The sequence below is a fragment of the Cucurbita pepo genome, chromosome 1 (genome assembly GCF_057944985.1).
Source record: "Cucurbita pepo subsp. pepo isolate OVF chromosome 1, ASM5794498v1, whole genome shotgun sequence".
Classification (NCBI taxonomy): domain Eukaryota; kingdom Viridiplantae; phylum Streptophyta; class Magnoliopsida; order Cucurbitales; family Cucurbitaceae; genus Cucurbita; species Cucurbita pepo.
The window spans coordinates 11264924-11280891 of NC_141798.1; the positions used below are offsets into that span (position 1 = coordinate 11264924).

Genomic DNA, 15968 nt, shown 5'->3' on the forward strand with positions numbered 1-15968 from the left:
GCGATGGGCGTGAGCGGGGGCGGGAGAGGTTGCCATTTGTTGAAAAGACAGGAAGAAAAGAACGGGGAGAAAATAAAATAACGAGCAAAAGAAATAAGAAAAACACGAGGATAAAAAAAGGGGTGCAACAAGAGGACTTCCCAAGTGGTCACCCAACTTAGTACTACTCTCGCCCAAGCACGCTTACCTGTGGAGTTCTGATGGGTTCCGGTGCATTAGTGCTGGTATGATCGCACCCGACATGCAATGCGCACAGATTGCATTTAACGCATGCGGGGCAGCATGATCGAGGCAACGGTGGGTGCACACACATGCGGGGAACGGCAGGCGGGGCCTGCGCGGACACGTCGAGGAGAAGAAACGCGATGGGCGTGAGCATGGGTTGGGGAGGTTGCCATTTGTTGAAAAGACAGGAAGAAAAGAATGAGGAGAAATTGAAATAACGAATCAAAGAAATAAAAAATAAAAAATAAAAAAAGGGGTGCAACACGAGCAAAAGAAATAAGAAATAAAAAATAATAAAAAGGGGTGCAACACGAGAACTTCCCAAGTGGTCACCCAACTTAGTACTACTCTCGCCCAAGCACGCTTGACTGCAGAGTTCTGATAGGATCCGGTGCATTAGTGCTGGTATGATCTCACCCAACATGCAATACGCACAGATTGCATTTAACGCATGCGGGGCGACATGATCGAGGCAACGGTGGGTGCACGCACGTGCGTGGAACGGCCGGCAGGGCCCGCGCGGACACATCGGGGAGAAGAAATGCGATGGGCGTGAGCGGGGGCGGGCGAGGTTGCCATTTGTTGAAAAGACAGGAAAGAAAGAACGGGGAGAAATTGAAATAACGAGCAAAAGAAATAAGAAAAACACGAGGATAAAAAAAGGGGTGAACCATAAGGACTTCCCAATTGGTCACCCAACTTAGTACTACTCTCGCCCATGCACGCTTGACTGTGGAGTTCTGATGGGATACAGTGCATTAGTGTTGGTATGATTGCAACCGACATGCAATGCGCACTGATTGCATTTAACGCATGCGGGGCGGCATGATCGAGGCAACAGTGGGTGCACGCATGTGCTGGGAACGGCAGGCGGGGCCCGCACGGACACGTCGGTGAGAAGAAACGCAATGGGCGTGAGCGGGGGCGGGGGAGGTTGCCATTTGTTAAAAAGACAGGAAGAAGAGAACGGGGAGAAATTGAAATAACGAGCAAAAGAAATAAGAAATAAAAAATAAAAAAAGGGGTGCAACACGAGAAAAAGAAATAAAAAATAAAAAATAATAAAAATGGGTGCAACAAGAGGACTTCCCAAGTGATCACCCAACTTAGTACTACTCTCGCCCAAGCACGCTTAACTGCGGAGTTCTGATGGGATCTGGTGCATTAGTGCTGGTATGATCTCACCCAACATGCAATACGCACAGATTGCATTTAACGCATGCGGGGCGACATGATCGAGGCAACGGTGGGTGCACGCACGTGCGTGGAACGGCCGGCAGGGCCCGCGCGGACACATCGGGGAGAAGAAACGCGATGGGCATGAGTGGGGGCGGGGGAGGTTGTCATTTGTTGAAAAGACAGGAAGAAAAGAACGGGGATAACGAGCAAAAGAGATAAGAAATAAAAAATAAAAAAAGGGGTGCAACACGAGCAAAAGAAATAAGAAATAAAAAAATAATAAAAAGGGATGCAACACGAGAACTTCCCAAGTGGTCACCCAACTTAGTACTACTCTTGCCCAAGCACGCTTGACTGCGGAGTTCTGATCGGATCTTGTGCATTAGTGCTGGTATGAACGCACCTAACATGCAATGCGCACAGATTGCATTTAACGCATGTGGGGCGGCATGATCCAGGCAACGGTGGGTGCACGCACGTGCTGGGAACGGCCGGCGGGGCCCGCGCAGACATATCGGAGAGAAGAAACGCGATGGGCGTGAGCGGGGGTGGGGGAGGTTGCCATTTGTTGAAAAGACAGGAAGAAAAGAACGGGGAGAAATTGAAATAACGAGCAAAAGAAATAACAAATAAAAAATAATAAAAAGGTGTGCAACACGAGGACTTCCCAATTGGTCACCCAACTTAGTACTACTCTCGCCCAAGCACGCTTGACTGCAAAGTACTGATGGGATCCGGTGCATTAGTGCTGGTATGATCGCACCCGACTTGCAATGCGCACAGATTGCATTTAACGAATGCGGTGCGGCATGATCGAGGCAATGGTGGGTGCACGCACGTGCTGGGAACGGCCGGCGAGGACCGCGCGGACACGTCGGGGAGAAGAAACGCGATGGGCATGAGCGGGGGCAGGGGAGGTTGCCATTTGTTGAAAAGACAGGAAGAAAAGAACGGGGAGAAATTGAAATAACGAGCAAAAGAAATAAGAAATAAAAAATAAAAAAAAGGGGTGCAACACGAGGACTTCCCAAGTGGTCACCTAACTTAGTACTACTCTCGCCCAAGCATGCTTACTGTGGAGTTCTGATGGGATCCGGTGCATTGGTGCTGGTATGATCGCACCCGACATGCAATGCGCACAGATTGCATTTAACGCATGCGGAGCGGCATGATCGTGGCAACGGTGGGTGCACGCAAGTGCTGGGAACGTCCGGTAGGGCCCGCACAGATACGTCGGGGAGAAGAAACGCGATGGGCGTGAGCGGGGGTGGGAGAGGTTGCCATTTGTTGAAAAGACAGGAAGAAAAGAACGGGGAGAAATTGACTTAACGAGCAAAACAAATAAGAAATAAAAAATAATAAAAAGGAGTGCAACATGAGGACTTCCCAAGTGGTCACCCAACTTAGTACTACTCTCGCCCAAGCACGCTTAGCTGTGGAGTTCTGATGGGATCCGGTGCATTAGTGCTGGTATGATCGCACCCGACATGCAATGCGCACAGATTGCATTTAACGCATGCGGAGCGGCATGATCGTGGCAACGGTGGGTGCACGCAAGTGCTGGGAACGTCCGGTGGGGCCCGCACGGATACGTCGGGGAGAAGAAACGCGATGGGCGTGAGCGGGGGCGGGGGAGGTGGCCATTTGTTGAAAAGACAGGAAGAAAAGAACGGGGAGAAATTGACTTAACGAGCAAAATAAATAAGAAATAAAAAATAAAAAAAGGGGTGCAACACGAGCAAAAGAAATAAGAAATAAAAAATAATAAAAAGAGGTGCATCACGAGCAAAAGAAATAAGAAATAAAGAATAATAAAAAGGGGTGCAACACGAGCAAAAGAAATAAGAAATAAAGAAAAATAAAAAGGGGTGCAACACGAGCAAAAGAAATAAGAAATAAAGAAAAATAAAAAGGGGTGCAACACGAGGACTTCCCAAGTTGTCACCCAACTTAGTACTACTCTCGCCCAAGCAAGCTTGACTGCGTAGTTCTGATGGGATCCGGTGCATTAGTGCTGGAATGATCGCACCCAACATGCAATGCGCACAGATTGCATTTAACGCATGCGGGGCAGCATGATCGAGGCAACGGTGGGTGCACGCACGTGCTGGGAATGACCAGTGGGGCCCGCGCGGACACGTCGGGGAGAAGAAACGCGATGGGCGTGAGCGGGGGTGGGAGAGGTTGCCATTTGTTGAAAAGACAGGAAGAAAAGAACGGGGAGAAATTGACTTAACGAGCAAAACAAATAAGAAATAAAAAATAAAAAAAGGGGTGCAACACGAGCAAAAGAAATAAGAAATAAAAAATAAAAAAAAGTGGTGCAACACGAGGACTTCCCAAGTGGTCACCCAACTTAGTACTACTCTCGCCCAAGCACGCTTGACTACGGAGTTCTGATGGGATCCGGTGCATTAGTGCTGGTATGATCGCACCCTACATGCAATGCGCACAGATTCCATTTAACGCATGCGGAACGGCCACCGGGGTCTGTGCGGACACGTCAGGTAGAAGAAATGTGATGGGCATGAGCGGGGGCGGGGTAGGTTGCCATTTGTAAAGATAGAAAGAAAAGAACGGGGAGAAATTGAAATAACGAGCAAAAGGAATAAGAAATAAAAAATAAAAAATAAAAAAGGGTGTAACACGAGGACTTCCCTAGTGGTCACCCAACTGGTTGATCTACAAGTTCCCAGACTGAATTGAAGTACATTGACTCCATTTCAAGATTCATGGCTTTAATCCACTGATCTCTATCTTCTTAATTCATTGCCTGTTTATAGGTCAATGGATCCTCAACGCCATCATCAGGTATGATGACTTGAGTTTCTGCCAAACCTAAGTAACGATCGGGTTGAGTTATAACCCTCCCACTACGTCGAGGCATTCTCAACTCTTGAGAAGAATGTGATTGACCAGAATTGTCAGCTCCATCAACAACTCTTGTTGAAGAACCAGCTTGATCAACAACTCTTGTTGTTTTATCAGTAGCTTCTTTAGAAATCTCACTTAATACTTATTTGCTACGAGGTTGATGATTTCTTACGTGGTCTTCCTCTAAGAATGTAGCGTTTGTTGATACAAACACTCTATTTTCTTGAGGGTCATAAAACAAACCATCTTTCGTCTCTTTTGGGTATCCTACGAATAGACATAATTATGAACGACGTTCTAATTTCTTGGGGTTTTGCAACAACACATGTGCTGAACATCCCCAAATTCTGAAGTGACGTAAACTACCTTTACGCCCTTTTCCATAACTCATAAGGTGTTTCTGAAACACTCTTAGTAGGAACCATGTTCAAAATGTATGTAGCAGTCTCCACTGCATATCCCCAAAACGGATCGGGTAATTGAGCGAAACTCATCATAGACCGAACCATGTCTAATAGAGTTCTATTTCTCCTTTCTGATACACCATTTTGTTGAGGCATACCAGGGGCTGAGAGTTGAGACCTTATTCCATGTTCTATCATATAGTCCTGAAATCTTAAGTCCATGTACTCTCCTCCTCGATCTGATCGAAGTGTTTTAATAGTTTTACCTAATAGATTCTCAACCTCAGTCTTATACTCTCTGAATTTTTCAAGAGCTTCGAACTTGTGATGCATTAAGTAAAGATAGCCATACCTTGAATAATCATCAATAAAACTGATGAATATTCATACCCTCCTCGTGCTTTGACATTCATTGGACCACAGAGATCTGTATGCACGAGTTCTAAGGTTTCTTTGGCTCTATAACCTTTATCGGAAAAAGATCGTTTAGTCATTTTACCCTCAAGACAATACTCACATGGAGGTAAAGAGTTGTCTTCTAACTCATTTAGAAGTCCTCTTTTGACCAATCTTTCAATCCTATTGAGATTAATGTGGCCTAGTCTTAAGTGCCAAAGATAGGTATTAGGAGAAATCTTTTGTCGTTTATTTTGAGTTTCAGCTGTTCTAAACACCCGGTATTTAAAATAGCTTTTGTTTCGCTCAGTTTTAACATATATAAGTTGTTTTCTAGTTTTGGAGAACAAATATGAATACCTCTTTTGAAAATGAACACTTCATTGATTTCAAAAGATACTTTATACAATTGTGCTAATAAACAAGAGATAGATATTAGATTCATTTTCATTTCAGGAACAAAAAGTACATGATTTAATATAATGAATCTATCTCCAAAAAACAACTTTAAATTTCCTACTGATCTTGCTGAGACAACCTCTCCTGTTCCAACCCTGAGTGTTATCTCGCCGTCCGCAAGTATTCTCCAGGAGCTAGTTTCCTAGTAAAAAGAACAAATATGATTAGTCGCCCCTGAATCTAGTATCCAAGTTGAGTTGTCATACTCTACTAAACATATTTCTACAACGAGTAAATCATATTTACCTTGTTGTGTCTTTTCGGCTTTCTTCTCTGCAAGGTATTTTGGGCAGTTTCTCTTCCAGTGCCCGTTTTCATTGCAATGGAAACATTTTCCTTTATCTGCTTTTTGAACCTTGTGTTTGCGGTTAGTAGGAATCTTATTTTTCCCTTTACCCTTCTTCTTCATCAAAACACTTTTAGAAGTTGAAGGTCTAGACTTATTTTTGGAGGACGATCCTCGTAGTAATTTCTTGGAGATAGCAACATTTGCTTCTCCTGTTTGTCCCTTGTTCATTAAGAGGGACTGATAAGTCTGTAGCTCATTGAGAAGAACAGTCAAGTTATATTCTATTTTGTTCATAACCACATTGGTGCGGAACTGGAAGAAGCTCTTTAGAAGAGACATCATGATAAAACTGACTTGACTCTTCTCATCAATGACAGCTTCATTTTTTTCTGCCACCTTGAAATAGACCATCATGTCTAGGACATGTTCTCTAACTGAGGTCCCTTCTTTCATACGGCAGTTGTAAATGTATTTTATGGCTTCATGTCTAAGGGAGAAGGACGGTTGTCCAAACATCCCTTTTAGAGATTCCATAATCTCTTTAGCAGTACCCATAACATCGTGTTTCTTAGCCAAAACATCAGATATGCTGGCTAGAATGTACACTCGGGCTTTATCATTTGCCTTTATCCATCTGTCATATGCATCCCAAACTGTTCGGTTTGCATTTGAGCTGGGGTTTGGAGGACACTCCTCAGTTAAAACAAACTTTAAATCATCAATGACCAGTATTGTGTTTAGGTTTGATTTCCAAGTTGTGTAGTTGTCGCCGTTTAATTTCTCAGAAGCGAGTAATTGTACTATTGAGTTTGTCATGCTGTGATATAAAGAAAATTCTATTAGTGATTTGACTTAATCCTGTTTAATCCAATCAGTTTTAGCAAATGTAATAATGTACCCAAATCATTATTAATTTGCAACGATACTTTAGTGAGTTAGAGCAACTGCTACCGAGTGGCAGTCAATTACTCATTCACTAAATCAAGACATTCTTGACTTAAACACTATTCCCATAATAACTCTTGTTCCTATAGTGTTCTTAGTTATCGCTGTTTTGGTCAAGAATATACCAACTCTTAGTATTTCTTCGTAAGTGTGACCCGCCATTTTCAGACCTCATAGATCGGTCCCAACAATGCTATCGAATGAAAAAGCCAAAGTTGGGAACGGACCTAAGAAATCCTATCCCATTTCTGGAGTTTGCGTTGTTTCGACTCCCATGTTACGACCCTCCGAATGGGTAGTTGCTCTAGGGCAACATGCAGGTGGAACATGGGAACCTCACGGTGCAACCTAGTGGTGGAGACCATAGGACGTATTTGACATAATTCCTTCTCCCACTTACTATAAATACTTTCTCTATTCACCTTGTTATTGACTCATGCAAATACCTTCCGAATGGAGGACGCTCCCAGGGCGACACGAGGCCGAGCATGAATCTCACTGTGTGAATTTTACAGAGAGCGTGAAAAGAAAACGATGTATCTTATACACCTTTTTCCTCCCACTAAGTATTTTAGATGGTTGGGAATACTCATTACTTAAGTATATTCCAGCTAATTAAATATAACTTAAGTCTAGGTGATTTTTCTAAATCTTACTTAAGCATGCTCATAAAACTGGGCTAACTAAGCTCAAGTACTAGTCCGATCTCCAGGTAGTAGGTGTTCCGTAAACCGTCAACTTAAGTACCTCCAGCCTTAGACAAGATCGTGCCAAGTGAGCTTTCTCGTAACCGCAATTTCGTAAGACATCGACCTATTTTAACTATTAAAATTGATCGTGCTAGGGTCTTAACCCTAAGTGAGCAAGCACTTATCTTTATTATAGATTTTAACGTCTATCTCGTTTTATGACGTTGAAAATAACCTATAACATGCATCTAACATGCTTTATATAACAATTAATCAACCATTCCATGCAATAATATAAAAATTTATATCTATCACACATGGAACCCTAAACATGCATACTATACATTATAACACTTATAACATACTTGGAATGCATGAAACATGCTTAGCCTATGGTGAGATTTTAAATCTATATGACATACTTTATGCATATACATTTTCTATTTAATTAAAACATACATTCATAATGCATAATTAATTAAACACACTAAAGTGGGTTGGTTTTGGCATTTTAAAGCAAGCATTTAACTAAATTATTACACTAATAATTAAAAATAACTTGAGCCGCTCCCGAGGATCATGAACTGGGCGATCCAACCCTTAATAACGTTGAATCGGACCCCAACGGCAGAAAAAATACCCGAACCGCCTCTTCCATCTTCTTCGGTTCAGCTTGCTATCTCTTCCATTTTCAATCAATTACAACCTAAAATGGACTCTAATGACTCCATAAAACTTACAGACATTTCTTCATTCATTAAAAGCCCATACACATTAGGCTTATTACAATAATTGTATCAAATGGAAGCATAAAAAGAAAATGCCAAAACCAAAAACATCCACTTTAGCAACCACAAATTTCATTCATGCGGAAGCAATTTGGATCTTAGGCACTTTAAGAACATTATTATAGTATATAACTAGCATGTTCATAAGTATTAAAACTTAATTAGTTTAGATATTAACCTTTTGTAGTTCAAACTCCTTTTTCCTCACGAACCGGTTTCGAACCACCACTAGTGTCTTCTCCACTATCCTCCGGCCTTAGAACGAGATTGTGGAATCTGGTGAGTGACTAAACTTGGAAGGGATTTTGTATATGTGAAGAGATGTTTGTGAGAGGTCTTTCTCAAGGTTTTCCACCAAGAAGAAGAAGACCTTCCATGTACAATGATCACTCTATTTAAAGAGTGATGTTTGCATGTTCATGCAAATTTGAGATCACCAAATTTTGACACTTAAAATTACACTCAAATGTTTGGGATTATGTGGCAAGCATGCATGTTTGAGTTAACCAAATTTTGACACTCAAAATCCCACTCAAACTTGTGGGGTTTATTTGGCAAACATGCAAGTTTGGTTAAACCAAATTTTGACACCTCAAAATTCCACATGGATTTTTCCATTAAATGAAGACTTTCTTCATTTCAATTCAACAATTAATTTGAATAATGAATTTCAAATTAAAGTAACATTAAATGATTAATTAAACTATTTAATTAATATTTAATATTAATTCAAATGTCAATCCCAATCAATTCCGACACATAATTCATTAAGATATTTAAATCTTATTTAAATATCTTCGATTCTCTCCTTTTGTTTAATTCGTAAATAAAACAAAAATGCGGTTAAATATATCGTATATATGTAGTGCATATTCCCTAATTTGAATTCGAACACTTCGAACTCACTTGTCACACTGTTCTATGGTTTAGTCCGATATGAGCTAGCAGAGGGACCTAATGAACCTATAGATCATGGGCTCCAACGATCCAAGATTAACCGGCTAAACTCATTAACCTTGTTAACCAACATTCGTAAACTACTAGGACACTCCACTATAGCCTAGTAGTTGCACTCCCCTCACTATAGGTATATTTCTGTCCATTTGATAAACCATGATTAGTAAGTCGATCCTTCACAGGTTGTTCGTAACTAGAGCTAGGTCAATTTACCGTTTTACCCCTAAAGTTACTTCTTGTTCCTTATGTCTCACTGATCCTCTAATGAACAATTGGTTTGTGGTCCAACCAGTAAACCGAATCCCTCTCAGGGCAATGAGAGAGTGGGGCCCCATGTTCAAGACTTGGAGTCAGTGCTTAAGGGAACTACCTTTCTTCTATCCCTAAAAGTGGGTAGGAGTGAATTCCATCTTGCACCCCACGTCCCCAGCCATTCACCCAGTCTTACCCCTGAAATGGGAGGCCTATTGAGTCGGCGAACTAGAGCCACTCTCACCCATGCAAATCTAAGGATAATTCCGAATAAACAGGAGTTCATGGTTAGCTCAGGATTAAAACCGAGTTACCTAGGTTATTGAATGAAAAGAAAATCAGTCTCAACAGTAAACGACATTATAAAGTGAGAGTGGTTTTCTTCATGGACCGATCTTATGCAATACTCATTGCATAGGACGCCCCCACTCACATGTCTCCACATGTACAATTTAGTGATCACATTGTTTATATCATATACAAAAGTGGGCCGCATCCATAGTGTCCCCAGAACAAGGTACTCAGCCTTATCCTTATACTATAGATCATTTTGACTATATACTTGAACTTGATCCACTCTTATGTCTATACATATAGTTCAAGTAATCATACTATAGCCAGAGTGTTCTTAGTTTATTGGATTCAGATTAATGATCGTAAATTTCACTTTATTCAATAACAATCTTTACTGAATAAACAACAATAATAATTTTATTGAAAATAGAATATGTTTTTGTTTACAAACTATGAGTTTTAGGACATAAAACCCAACAGAAGGTTGCCATTTGTAAAGACAGGAAGAAAAGAACGGGGAGAAATTGAAATAACGAGCAAAAGAAATATGAAATAAAAAATAAAAAAGGGGTGCAACACGAGGACTTCCCAAGTGGTCACCCAACTTAGTACTACTCTCGCCCAAGCACGTTTAACTACGGAGCTATGATGGGATCCAGTGCATTAGTGTTGGTATGATCGCACCCGACATGCAATGCACACGAATTTCATTTAACACATGCGGGGCGGCATGATCGAGGCAACGTTGGGTGCACGCACGTGCTGGGAACGACCGGCGGGGCCCGCACGGACACTTAGGGGAGAAGAAACGTGATGGCCGTGAGCGGGGGCGGGGGAGGTTGCCATTTGTAAAGACAGGAAGAAAAGAACGGGGAGAAATTGAAATAACGAGCAAAATAAATAAAAAATAAAAATAAAAAATAAAAAAAGGGGTGCAACATGAGACTTCCCAAGTGAGTGGTCACCCAACTTAGTACTTCTCTCGCCAAAGCACGCTTGACTGCGGAATTCTGATGGGATCCGGTGCACTAGTGCTTGTATGATCGCACCCGACATGCAATGCACACAAATTGCATTTAATGCATGTGGGGCGGCATGATCGAGGCGACGGTGGGTGCATGCACGTGATGGGAACGACCGGCGGTGCCCCCGCGGACACGTCGGGGAGAAGAAACGCGATGAGCATGAGTGTTCGAGCAGGTGTTTTTTCCATTTGTAAAGAAAGGAAGAAAAGAACGGGAAGAAATTGAAATACGAGTATTAAAATAAAAATAATAAAATGGGATGCAACACGAGGACTTCCGAAGTGGTGACCCGACTTTGTACTATTCTCCCTCAAACACGCTTAACCGCGGAGTTTTGATGGGTTCAAGTGCATTAGTGTTGGTATTATTGTACCCAATATGGAATGCGCTCAAATTGCATTTAACGCATGTGGAGCGTTATGATCTAGTTGGTGATGGGTGCACGCACGTGCTCGTAATGGCTGGCATGTTCCGCGCGGACACATCGAGGAGAAGAAATGCGATGGACGTGAGAGTAGGAATAGAGGTAGTTGCGGTAAAGAAATGATGAAAATAGTGTGCCATAGATAGTTTGAGTTTGTTTGTTTCCTTGTATGGTTGATTAAAAATTACGGGAAAAAATGTCTTTGAATAGAGAGTTTTAGTTGAAGGAATTATGTTGATTCAAATTTTATATAAAAAAATATAAACAAAAGAACAAATTAGTAAAACTTGTAAAATCTGAAGATAATTTTAAAAAACGTTAAGAAGACGAACTGCTGGTGTTTGGGTGTCACGCGAGGGGAGAGGAGATGCATATCATCCATTGAAGAAGACACGCATTACGCAACGGGGGTCGGGAACACGTTCGATTGAGTGTTTACATGTGTCGATCGGAGAGTGGAGCAACGTGTCTAACGATGAGTAGAGACATGTATTGCAAGGTTAGATCTGACTCGACTGATCGATTTTACCCTACGTGACTTGGGAATCGTGCATCTAATCCAAGAAACCAACCGAATTCGACACATATCGCCATTCAACATGCACCTTGTGTCACACTATGAGTGGGGGACTCCCTCCCAAGCACGCGCGTGGGGGATCGATTTTACCCTTAACTATCTTTGTACGCGCGTGGGGGACTCCCTCCCAAGCACGTGGAAGCACATGAACACACATGGTGAGCTCCCCATTTAACCACCATTCAATTGTTTTTAATCCCATTTTTTATACTCACCCTATTACAACTTGATATTACCGACCACAAATTTTGAAAATTTTAAAACCCATAACACATAGAAAAGCTAGCTCGAAAAGGATGCGACATCCAAATAAGTAGTCGTTTGGACTTTCCTTAAATAACACTTATACCGATGTGCTAGCATGCGAGTATTTATTACCTTAAGTTATTAAATTATGCATTTCTAAGACCTCAAAAGGACATTTTTTTTATGAGTAAGCAATATATTTATAGAAAATTACCGAAATGCTCTTAGGATAAAATTATGAGATGCATGATTACTTTTATGCTATCCACCGAGCTAGGGAATATGCATATTTATAACTCAAGTAGAAAAATTTGGTCGAGTAAGTTATGCATGATGTGGATAATTACTAAAATGCCCATAAGTCGAGATTTTGAGTCATGTTATTTTATGTGCTCATTGTGGAGCTATAATGCAGGATGGTTATTGTTAATTGTGCTATGAGAGATTGATGATGTTATCTCTTCATTGAGATTGTATGTTTAGCTTCAGGTGATTGATTGTGTGTTCTCCCTATAGAGTGTGTTTATTTGCACCGAGCTAGAACTAGGGCTCTAGAGTTAGGTTGGCTAGACGATGACCTAGTTTAGGACACCTCCAATAGATTGAGCACTTTAGGATCATAAGTAGCGGCCAAAGGGTCTAAACCCTAATACTCCTAGACTAAGAAAGACTCGAGGAGTTAAATTCGGGTACCTTAGAGTCCAAAGTTTGCATTAAGCCACCCACCCACCTTTGGAATCCAATAGACCTCTTCATTACTAAGAGATGACTAAGGTGATGATTAGAATTTATGTCTCGTGCTTTAGGTAATCGATAGGAATATCTCCTTAACAAGCATGCATGAGCCAACCAAGTTAGGTTTAGGGTGCTGCAGCTCGAGCGATTTACATGTAGACCTAGGTCAGTACGTTTCTAGTAGACCTTACACCCAAGATCGTGAGCAACGATCAAGGGTCTACACCTGTGTGCACCCAGAAAATGGATTAGTGCGAGGAATTGGCCCTAAACATCCTTGAAACAAGAGACAAATTTAAATCGTCTAGACTCTCTTAAGGACCTAGTAGACCTCTACGACATCTAAGAAGGACAAAGGTAGCTCTCTTAGTCGTTAGCAGTATGTACGGTGTCATCAGACCCTCTGCTAATAGATCTCCACGGTGTTAGATGTCTAATGGTGCCATCAGAATCTCCGATACAATTTTCACTCTTATACTAATACTACCGAGCTAGGCCTAGACTAGTTAGGGTAGTGCACAAGGTGACTTCGCCCAACCTTGTGGAAGTGACAAAGCAGTAAACTCGCCTTGAGAGGGGGGTGGAAACACACAAGTTGACTCACTAGCTGGCCGGGTGTCGCACCCCCAAACTAGGGTGACTTTATGGTTTTATGGAAAGGTTTGCCAACAAATCATCCATGGATGATATGTAGGCTAGCTAGCAATCACCTTAGTGTCCTACTAGAACTTGTTAGGTTATGGAGCCTGCTACTTATTTATAGCTTGGTCAATGGTTATATCCGATAAGCTATATTCGGTAAAGCTATACTTGGTAAAGTTATATCCGGTAAAACTATATATGGTAAATGACTATATATAGTAGATGGTTAAATCTGGTAAAGCTATATATAGTAAATAGCTATATATAGTAGATGGCTAAATCTGGTAAAGCTATATATAGTAAACTTAACTATATATATATATATCCCGTCCGGTAGAGCTTTGAAAATGTAGTTTCTATATTCTCTGTATTCTCTCTTACTGTACATACTTGGAGTCATCAATATAAATCATTTAGCTAGAGTTCTCCTTGCATTTTCTCTAACCTGTTCTTTGGTGTTCATCTAGATCGAGTGTGTGCGTTGTTGTGCAATCCTAACAACTGGTATCAGAGCTAGGTGGAAGTCACCACGATCTGTGAAGATGGAAAGTTCCAAGATTGAAATTGAGAAGTTCGATGGATCCGATTTTGGTTTCTGGAAAATATAGATTGAAGATTATCTGTATCAGAAAGATCTTCACGAACCCCTGTTGGGAGTGATGCTGGATACCATGACCACGGAGCAGTGGAAGCTCAAGGATCGAAAAGCCTTAGGGATGATCCGGTTGACGCTATCTAGAAACGTGGCGTTTAACATCATCAAGGAGAAGACAACGTCACATCTGATGAAGGTGTTGTCGAATATGTTACGAAAAATCGTCGGCTATGAACAAGGTGTATTTGATGCGGAGATTGTTCAATCTACAGATGTCTGAAGGTGGATCTGTTGTGGATCATATAAATGAATTCAATATGATCGTAAGTCAACTGAGTTCGGTGAAAATTAATTTCGAAGATGAAATTAAAGCATTGAGTTTGATGTCATCTTTACCCAAGTCGTGGGATACTGTTGTTGTCGCAATCAGAGTTCCCGAGGATCTAATAAACTGAAGTTTGATGAAATTCGAGATGTAGTTCTCAGCAAAAGTACTCGCAAATGAGAAATTGGAAATTCATCTAGTAGTGCTCTCAGTGTTGACCAACGGGGAAGAAGTAATCCGAAGGGCCCAAACAAAGGGCGATCAAAATCAAAGAACCGAGAAAAATCTCCAAATAGACCAAACGTAACGTGTTGGAATTGTGGAGAAAAATGTCACTTTCGGACAGGTTGTACAAGACCAAAGAGGAAGCAGAATCACAAATCTGGAGATGATGATGATTCTATAAATTCAACAGAAGACATTGGGGATGCTCTAATCCTCAGCGTGGACAGTTTGATTGAATCCTAGATTTTGGATTCAGGTGCATCTTTTCACTCGTCTCCAAATAAAGAGTTGTTCCGAAATTTCAAGTCTGAAAATTTCGAGAAGGTGTATCTTGCCGACAACAAAGATTTGGAGATTAAAGGAAAAGGAGATGTCTACATAAAAACTCTGGTAGGAAATCAGTGAACATTAAAGGATGTCAGATATATTCCTGGTCTCAAGAAGAACCTGATCTCTATTGGTCAGTTGGACAGCACAGGTTATGCAACACAGTTAGGGAAGAGTTCGTGGAAGATTATGAAGGGTGCTACGGTGGTAGCATGTGGCTCAAAATCTGGAACCTTATACACCACTGCAGGGTGTATGAACATAGCTGCTATTGCTGAGAGTGCTTCAAATTCAAGTCTATGGCACAATAGACTTGGACATATGAGCGTGAAAGGAATGAAGACACTGGCTGCGAAAGAAGTTTTAGAAAGTCTGAAATCTGTTGATGTGGGTCATTGTGAGAACTACGTTATGAGCAAGCAGAAATGAGTTAGCTTCACAAGAACTGCCAGAGAGTTGAAGAAAGTGCGGTTGGAAATGGAACCAGATGTGGAGCAAGGTTCGACGAAGCAAGTGGGAGTTGAGCTTGAGTTGCAGGAAAACTCACTTAGTGATGTTGTAGCAGATACTCATGAAACTCCTGAGACTACTGCTGAGGAACCAGATGTGGAGCATAGTTCCAAGACAACGAAGCAAGTGGGAGTTGAGCTTGAGTTGCAGGAAAACTCACTTAGTGATGTTATAGCAGATACTCATGAAACTTCTGAGACTACTGCTGAGGAACCAGATGTGGAGCATAGTTCCAAGACAACGAAGCAAGTGGGAGTTGAGCTTGAGTTGCAGGAAAACTCACTTAGTGATGTTGTAACAGATACTCATGAAGCTCCTGAGACTATTGTTGAGGAACCAGATGTGGAGCAAGGTTCCAAGACAACGAAGTAAGTGGGAGTTGAGCTTGAGTTGCAGGAAAACTCACTTAATGATGTTATAGCAGATACTCATGAAACTCCTGAGACTACTGCTGAGGAACCAGATGTGGAGCAAGGTTCCAAGACCACGAAGCAAGTGGGAGTTGAGCTTGAGTTGCAGGAAAACTCACCTAGTGATGTTGTAGTAGATACTTATGAAACTCCTAAGACTACTGAAGAGGAATCAG

The 15968-nt window shown here is 41.5% G+C and overlaps 2 non-coding genes and 9 pseudogenes across 2 annotated transcripts; all 11 read right to left on the minus strand.

Moving 5' to 3' along the window:
- Positions 1-119: 119 nt before the first annotated feature.
- On the minus strand, positions 120-238 carry LOC147794739 (5S ribosomal RNA; annotated as a pseudogene).
- Positions 239-525: 287 nt separating this feature from the next.
- On the minus strand, positions 526-644 carry LOC147794740 (5S ribosomal RNA; annotated as a pseudogene).
- A 649-nt stretch (positions 645-1293) lies between these two features.
- On the minus strand, positions 1294-1412 carry LOC147794741 (5S ribosomal RNA; annotated as a pseudogene).
- Positions 1413-1690: 278 nt separating this feature from the next.
- Positions 1691-1809, minus strand: LOC147794742 (5S ribosomal RNA; annotated as a pseudogene).
- Positions 1810-2050: 241 nt separating this feature from the next.
- LOC147794743 (5S ribosomal RNA) lies at positions 2051-2169 on the minus strand (annotated as a pseudogene).
- Positions 2170-2410: 241 nt separating this feature from the next.
- Positions 2411-2528, minus strand: LOC147794744 (5S ribosomal RNA; annotated as a pseudogene).
- A 241-nt stretch (positions 2529-2769) lies between these two features.
- On the minus strand, positions 2770-2888 carry LOC147794745 (5S ribosomal RNA). The gene has a single exon (XR_015413548.1). It is a non-coding gene; the product is annotated as a 5S ribosomal RNA (ribosomal RNA).
- Positions 2889-3316: 428 nt separating this feature from the next.
- On the minus strand, positions 3317-3435 carry LOC147794746 (5S ribosomal RNA; annotated as a pseudogene).
- Positions 3436-3722: 287 nt separating this feature from the next.
- Positions 3723-3841, minus strand: LOC147794747 (5S ribosomal RNA). The gene has a single exon (XR_015413386.1). It is a non-coding gene; the product is annotated as a 5S ribosomal RNA (ribosomal RNA).
- Positions 3842-10318: 6477 nt separating this feature from the next.
- On the minus strand, positions 10319-10437 carry LOC111782765 (5S ribosomal RNA; annotated as a pseudogene).
- A 243-nt stretch (positions 10438-10680) lies between these two features.
- LOC111782718 (5S ribosomal RNA) lies at positions 10681-10802 on the minus strand (annotated as a pseudogene).
- Between the last annotated feature and the right edge of the window lie 5166 nt (positions 10803-15968).